Source organism: Delphinapterus leucas, chromosome 13 (genome assembly GCF_059928025.1).
Source record: "Delphinapterus leucas isolate spDelLeu-1000000601 "Yukka" chromosome 13, BTC_Dleu_Yukka2, whole genome shotgun sequence".
Classification (NCBI taxonomy): Eukaryota; Metazoa; Chordata; class Mammalia; order Artiodactyla; family Monodontidae; genus Delphinapterus; species Delphinapterus leucas.
The window spans coordinates 16523343-16531097 of NC_143141.1; the positions used below are offsets into that span (position 1 = coordinate 16523343).

The following is a 7755-nucleotide window of genomic DNA, read 5'->3' on the forward strand; positions in this document are numbered from 1 at the left end:
AGCACACTCAACACACTTATGTGGAGAGTACATGATGAATATATATTACCAAACTCTGGCTTCTTTACGTCTATTCCTGTTGTTTTATTCTAAGCTTTAGATGGTCTTGGATCCTTAAAATATGGAGATTTAATCAAATAATGTTACATTGACTTTTTCCATTCTAATAACCAACTTTAAAAAGAAGCACAGTAGAAGGGTATAGCCCTTTTTATACATGGGTACTTTTAAAGTCAATTCAATTTTTATTGTGATATGATATTTTAATGAACACTATCCTAAAAATAAAATTGACTGCATTATGGTTTTGTCTACAACATTTAAGTATCTTATTGCTAAAATATTCCAAAATGAATCCAGTAAGTATTTTCCATTTCCAATAGCCCAAGAGATTGAATCCTACTATTTGTATCAATTACAACTAAACCAGGTTAAGAACAGCTGCCCTAAAACCCTGCAGACCAAAGCTAGTCATCCAAGAATCTAAAACACTAGCACTTTCCATTCAGGTTGGAAAAATTAACATCCAACATAAAGAGATCTGAATGATTCATCAAGTAAGCAGTCAACAAACACTTCTCTTGTTGTTCAAGCTAATAATTATTTGAAGCTTGAAGTTTCTGCCTTTGTTATTTTGATGGTTCCTAGAGTCACAGTTTCAATGTCAAATGTGACAGTTTTATCAGCCACCTTTCCCAGGAGTAACTGCAGGTAACTGATTAGTCATTTCTTTTCCATTTTCAAAAATGGCACTGTTTGCACTAATGCACACTGTCTGACGCTTCTGCAGAGACTCTTATTCATTCTATGATCTGCCCACACTCCTATAATGTCTCTCCCATCCAATTGTCTCTCAGTTTCAACTCCAAATGTTAATGTCTGTCCACAGAAATAATTTGGGGTGCTGGAGTTGGATTCAGAATCTTTCTGGAGTGTTCTACTTCTTCTATTGCTCAGACAGTGCCCTTCAAGGCCATCTTTCCACTCATAAGGCACCAATGTGAGATGACCTATTTGGGGGATGCTTCAAGGACTCCATTCCTGGAAGCCATCTCCTCCACCAGAAGTGATAATTGGGTTCTAAGAGCAATGCTATGAAGTTCATTTCAGCGCTGCATATACATCCTCAAAATGATTTGAAGTACATTTATGGGACTGGAGCCTGTCATCTTGGGCACTAAACTCATCATCCATCTTACATCATTGTACACTCATGCAACCAGGGTTTTCTATTTTTTTCTTGTATCTGCGCTGGTGGGTGAGATGCTGCTGTTCCATAGTTTAAAATGTAGTTTTTCACTATGTTAAGAACTGAGTCATTCAACTAGGAAGTTGCCATCGTACATCATCCAGTAAAGGCACTTCTGGCAGTCTGTCCAACTGAATGTGTGAGGCTCTTTTGGTAAAGCTCTGCAGCTTCTCACTCTGCTCTTATACACCACCAAGAATGGCAGTCTCTCTTTCTTGGACTGTCCTCTACAGGGTTAGTTCCATGCTCTTTGACTTCTGGAATCATCTAGTGGCTTACTACTCTGTTCATTGGTGTCTACTTCTTGCAAAAGACCAACCGCTCAAACTGGAGCTTCCTAAGGGCTCCCTTAAAATCAATAAAATGCTATTCCAGGACCATCCTCTGGGAAGATGTCTCTTTGATCTGGGATGATGACTTAATCCTTTTCAAGTCATGGTCTTTTCTGAGAATCATGAGAAGTTTATAGGCTGTATTCTCAGAAAAATGATCATCCATGCCCTGCCTCTGTGCCTCCTGCAGCCCCTGAACTTCTGGACCAGCTCCTGTTGGCTCCATGTTCTCATGGGCCTCCTGCTGCTCAGGCTCCAACTCCTCTTTGTAGGTGACATGGCCGGTGGTTGTGGGTATGGGTTCCTGACTGTTCCATACCTCGCTGAGCTGCCTAGCACCTGAAGCAGCTCCTTTGAGAGATAAATGGACTCTGAATAAAGACAAAATGCTTTTGCTTTGATATGTTATATTGGAGTTGCCTTTAACATGACTTTTGCTCATTCTGGATTGATTGGTCATTGTTGTTGATGAGAGAATAATAAAAATGATAATTTCATTTGGTGGCATATGGCACGGCTCAGCCTGTGGTAGATGGTAGGGATATCTGGTGGGGCAAAGGGCCAGGTCAAATGGTCATTTTATAGCAACGTAATGAGTGAGTGAAGCTCCTAGCTCCCAACTTCAAACCCTGCATTCACCTAGCAGTTATTTTATTTTCCTTACTTCATCTGTTTTCTGATTACTTCAGTTGGTTAAAAACAACAACAAAAAAAACCACCTTTTCTGGTTAAATTATATACAACTTCTGAGGAAGAATATTTAAGAAAGCTGAGTCAGGGGAATTAACACTGAAATGATTTTTGTAAGCTTTAACAATATTATGACTCAGGCATAAAGTAATAATGTAAAATGCTTTGAATGTTTTATGAGGAGAAAATGAGTTAGGCACTAAAGGATGTGGATTGCCATGGATTGCCATTTTGTGTTGCATTCTCACAGCTCATACCTTGTCTAGACTGATGACCTATAAATTTGGAGGTTAAAAAAAGGATTAACCTGGGCTTCCCTGGTGGCACAGTGGTTGGGAGTCCGCCTGCCGATGCGGTGGGGCTCGGGTTCATGCCCCGGTCCGGGGGGGCCCCACGTGCCGCGGAGCGTCTGGGCCCGTGGGTCGTGGCCGCTGGGCCTGCGTGTCCGGAGCCCGTGCTCCACGGTGGGAGGGGCCGCAGCGGTGAGAGGCCCGCGTACAGCAAAACAAAACAAAAAAAAGGGTTAACCTAATGTAGATTGAGTTGGTCACTGATTTGTCTGTAAAGGGATTAACCCAGGGGCTGTGTGAACTGCATATCCTCTGGTTATATCTGCATGAGATGGGCTGGATCTTTGTGTTTGCCTCCACAGGGCTACGGCCAGATGAAGGCCTTTGGTTTTCTCTAGCTCTGTTATTTGCCTGAGTTTCCAGGTCTGCCTGCTCCTGGAAGGGAAAGCAAATGTGGAGCAGACAGCAAGCCACCTCTGCCCTAGGACTAGGCGCTTTCCCAGCTGCTCATGGAGCCACCCTTGCAGACTCTGACCTCCTGGTCTCTGGTTTCTGCTCATTCAGACCTGCCTACTCCTTTCTGTCTTAGTGGACTCTGTCATCCTGGCTCATTGTTTCCCAAGATGGCAGAATCTGCTAGATCTTTTCTGGTCCAGACCCCTTCGCTCCAGGACTCATTCTGAACAAAAGCTCTGCACAGCATGCCACCCTGCCCTTTGTTAGTCAATGATCACAGGCTTGAGGGAGAGTTTAGCTAAGTGAACTTGTGACCTTTATTGAATATTGAAGAGTGTACCAGGCACTGTTCTAAATGTTTTACTCATATCAGCTCATTTAATTCTTGTGATGACCATGTGAGGTCTTTATTATCCTCATGGAATAACTTCCCTAAGATCACACAGCTATTAGGGGACAGAGCCAAGATTCAAATCCAGATAGTTTGGTTCCCAGTGGCTGAACTCTTCACCACCACCCCATAAAACCTCTGTAAATAAACACACAGGTAGCAAAATGGGAAAGCTAGAGCATCAGGGTGAATTATGCAATATTTATTGTGTTTGTATCATGTGCCAGTCTTGTACGCATGCAGTGACAGATCTTGAGTTATATCAGATAATAATTTTATATTCTCTTAGTTCACAAGGTAGTGAATGATAAAATAAAGGACAGTGTGATCAAGACTATACGAAAAATGCAGTCTGATTTGCTAAGAGAGCACAGGGGAAGGAGTGAGCAGTCCCAGGACAGAGGATCAGGGAATGCTTCATGGTCAAGCCAGAGTGTGATCTGGATCCAAGCATAGTATTTGGGTGTTAGAAAGGAAGAAAGAAGGGAGCAATTTTAGGAAAGGAAATAGCAGAGGGAAAGTCCCAAGGGCACAATGTGTACAGGGGCAGTAAATAACTTTGGATAAGAATTAGAATGAGAGCATGAAATAGAGCTGAGAGATGAAGGCCAGAATTTAGAAGACCTTATTTGCCGGGTTTAGGAGTTTGCATACAAATTAAAAGGTGACATACTTCAGAGGATTTGAATGTGCTTCAAATGGTTGACTGGACGGCAGAGGATGATAGAAATTGCAGCTAAGAGTAACCAGTAAGAGGTTGATACAGTCTCTTAGTTAGAAGGATTATTAGGCAGTGGGCAAAGAGGGATGAATTTGAGAGCCATTTTATAAGCAGGAATAAAAGTCTTAGTGAGCAGGTATGAGAGATGAGACAGAGTGAGTTGTCATAGACAGTGAGAGTCAGAGCGTCCAGGTTCTCACCCATAAGTCAGTAGCTTTTTCCTTCACCTGGTTTCTTAGCACACTTGACCCACCAAGCATAAAATGTGAGATCACCACCTCTACACTCTGCCTCCTCTGATCCTCAACAGAGGAAGAATATAGTTGTCCTTGACTCTGAGATGACATCTAATCAAATCCTTCTTGGTAAAATATGAAATTGATACTGACAAGTGCCTACACCACTTGTGGAAAGTTTGTGAGTCTCCATTTAGAAATTGTATTAATTCTTACAGCCACTGTTTTTAAAAAGAGTCAGGAGGATTCCCAAGGTGGTCTAGATAGCCATAGCTAAAACAGAACACGATGTATTGAGTAAATTGCTCACTCAGGCCTTTATTTTGTTCTGGGATCTCAAGGGAGGTAAAAAAGACAGAGTACTATTTTGAGAAGGGCTCTGAGAGCAGTTGTGCTCTACTGAGGAGCAATGATGGTTGTGGATATAGGAGGGGGAATGACAGAAATTCACCACGTACAAGCCATCCCAACACAGGTCAGTTTTTGTGGGATGTTGGAGTTGAAATAGGTAAGGATCTGTAGAGACAAAATCCCTTGCATATCTCTGGAGAACGTTGGGAATCTGGCTGTTTTCTGTAAGGACCTTTTCATGGAAACGTCAACAGCTCTAAAAAGGGTATGGAGATTGTCTTGCTTAACTAGTGGTCTTAGGAAACCAGCAGACATATTGGACCTAGTTTTGGCCAATGATTTTTTACCTCCTCCCTTTAGAGGAAAGCATAGGACCCGATATGATGCATGGGGATCCTGTATTGACTAAGATTTAATACTTTGTCAGTAGTGCTTCCTATTTGGCCTGAAAGGGCCAACTGCTTTCAAAATTCCTCTTTATAGTATTTCCCTTCCCTTAGTCCCAGAAGAATGAGAAAATGAAAAAGACTGGGTGAGTTAAACCTATCACTTCTTTTTTGACAGCAATTTCAGAGCATGTGCCCTTCTGGCATAACCATTTAATAACGGATGGTAATTCCAAAGCCATAGAGTTGTTCCCAAAGCAGCCCTAGACTATTCATGTTTATTGATGGGTCAGTCTTGGGAGATTGCTCCTTTCTAAGAATTTGTCCATTTCTTCGAGGCTGTCCATTTTATTGGCATATAGTTGCTTGTAGTAGTCTCTCATGATCCTTTGTGTTTCTGTGGTGCCAGTTGTAACTTCTCTTCTCCTTTTTCATTTCTAATTGTATTGATTTAGGCCCTCTCTTTTTTTTTTTATGAATCTGGCTAAAGGTTTATCAGTTTTGTTTATCTTTTCAAAGAACCAGCTTTTAGTTTCATTGATCTTTTCTAAAGTATTTTTTTGGTCTCTATTTCATTTATTTCTGCTCTGATCTTTATTATTTCTTGCCTTCTACTAACTTTGGGTTTTGTTTGTTCTTCTTTCTCTAGTAGCTTTAAGTGCAAGGTTAGGTTGTTTATTTGATATTTTTCTTGTTTCCTGAGGTAAGGTTGTATCACTATAAACTTCCCTCTTAGAATGTTTTTGCTGTGTCCCATAGGATTTGGATCATCGTGTTTTCATTTAAATTTGTCTCCAGGTATTTTTTGATTTCTTCTTTGATTTCTTCAGTGATCCATTTGTTGTTTAGTATTGTTCAGCCTCCACATGGTCGTGTTTTTTGCATTTTTTTCTTGTAGTTGATTTCTAATCTCATAGCATTTTTGTCAGAATAGATCCTTGATATGGTTTCAATTTTCTTAAATTTGCTGAGGTTTGCTTTGCGGCCCAAGCAGGCCTGGACTGAATTTGAGGCTGAATAACCTAGACATCCAATCCACTGCCACATTCACAAGTGCAAATTGGAATATCCAAGTGCTGCTTCTTTTCTGTAACCTTATCACTTTCCACTTGATACGCTGAGAGTGTGCTGCTTGCCTGTCACTCCTTTTATTTGGATGAAAACAAGTCTTAAATAATATACAAGGAATAGTCTCCATAAGAACCAATAAAACTTCATAAAAGAGGATGATGTGACTGCCTAAAACCCAAAGTCTTACTTGATTTTGTTTCACCAATCCTAAAAGATATCCTTTTTATTTTTTAGAGGTTGTTAGAGTAGAGTTGGATTAAGCTATTATCTCTAAATTTGTCTAGTATGATTCAGGTAATAACCAGCATTGTATTTATCCTGATTTTAATAATTGATGCCCGCTTTTGTGAGCAGATGTCAATCACCTTAGAAGTAGGGGCATAAAGAAAACTTGGCAGTGATGTGGCAAGATTCTCCATTCAAGGGCTGGAATCAAGGTTTTCTGAGCTATGAAATCATCAGGATGTGTCATGAGTAAGAGGTGGTAGAAGGAAGGTTGCCGTATCTGGAGTGCTGAAGTGATTAGCTCTGGGCCACTTCCCAGTGAACCCAAGAAATCCTTCCTCTTTGGCTGAGTTACTTGGAAAGCAACCTGTTCCCAATGTACATGAAGTTTACCTTTTGCTCTTTGTACACTGTATAAATGTTCAACATAGCCAAGGAGGAATTTGGAAGAAACATTTTCTTTTGTGATTGTTTGAAATATTTTCATATGAATCAATAAGATGGAAATGTAACTCTTTAGAAGATCTAAATCCATACAAACTCAGAGAAACCATTTTGCATGGTTGATACTGGAATTTATCCAGCACTGCCACAAGGCCAACAGAAAAGCATCCTGGGGCCTATGATGGCTGCATAATAAATTGAACTGAGGATACTAGGAAAGCCAATACATCGAAAAATGAACCCCTTACCTACCACCAAATCATTTTAAAATGAATTTCTCGAAAGAGGCTGCACAGGTTACTTTTGCTGTATTGGGACTGAGGTTTATTCACCAGTAATTGCACCCAGGAGAGACTTCTTAAACCTCTACTTGTAAAGCAGGGCCTGGGAAGTAAACTCTCTGTTTTGTCTGGCAGAAACTCCCTTATGGCTAATATAATTGGACAGTATCCCTTAAGCCTTTCTGTTCCCTCACTAAATATTCTTAGGATGACTCCTTCTGCTGCACTGTCCCCTACCCAGTGTTGAAACCGAGCAGGACACTATGGGACACCGGGGCATGGAAGCCTTTCCATGTCCCCCATTTCTTGTTTATAGTGAAAAGACTCCAGCCTCCATGACCTCCCCTGAGTCACAAAGGGCAGATTCAAACTGTTGCTAATCAGAGATGCGAGGGGATGCAGAGATAGGGGAGGAACAGCCAAGAAAAAATAGTGCAGCCTTGGAGCAGAGTCCTGGTTCTGCCTCAAGGGATACACATAACAGTATCTTCTAAGCTCTTTATAGAACTAAAACTCCCAACAAATGGAAGATGTCAGCATTCTTCATTCCAGATTAAAGAACAAGAGAAGCTCTTCAGGAAGTCCACCTGAGGCCAGATTAAGAACCACAGAAACTCAGCAGATTGCCTGAG

General features: G+C 41.0%; 1 pseudogene; it reads right to left on the minus strand.

Moving 5' to 3' along the window:
- Positions 1-202: 202 nt before the first annotated feature.
- On the minus strand, positions 203-1724 carry LOC111165434 (cytokine receptor-like factor 3 pseudogene; annotated as a pseudogene).
- Positions 1725-7755: the final 6031 nt, after the last annotated feature.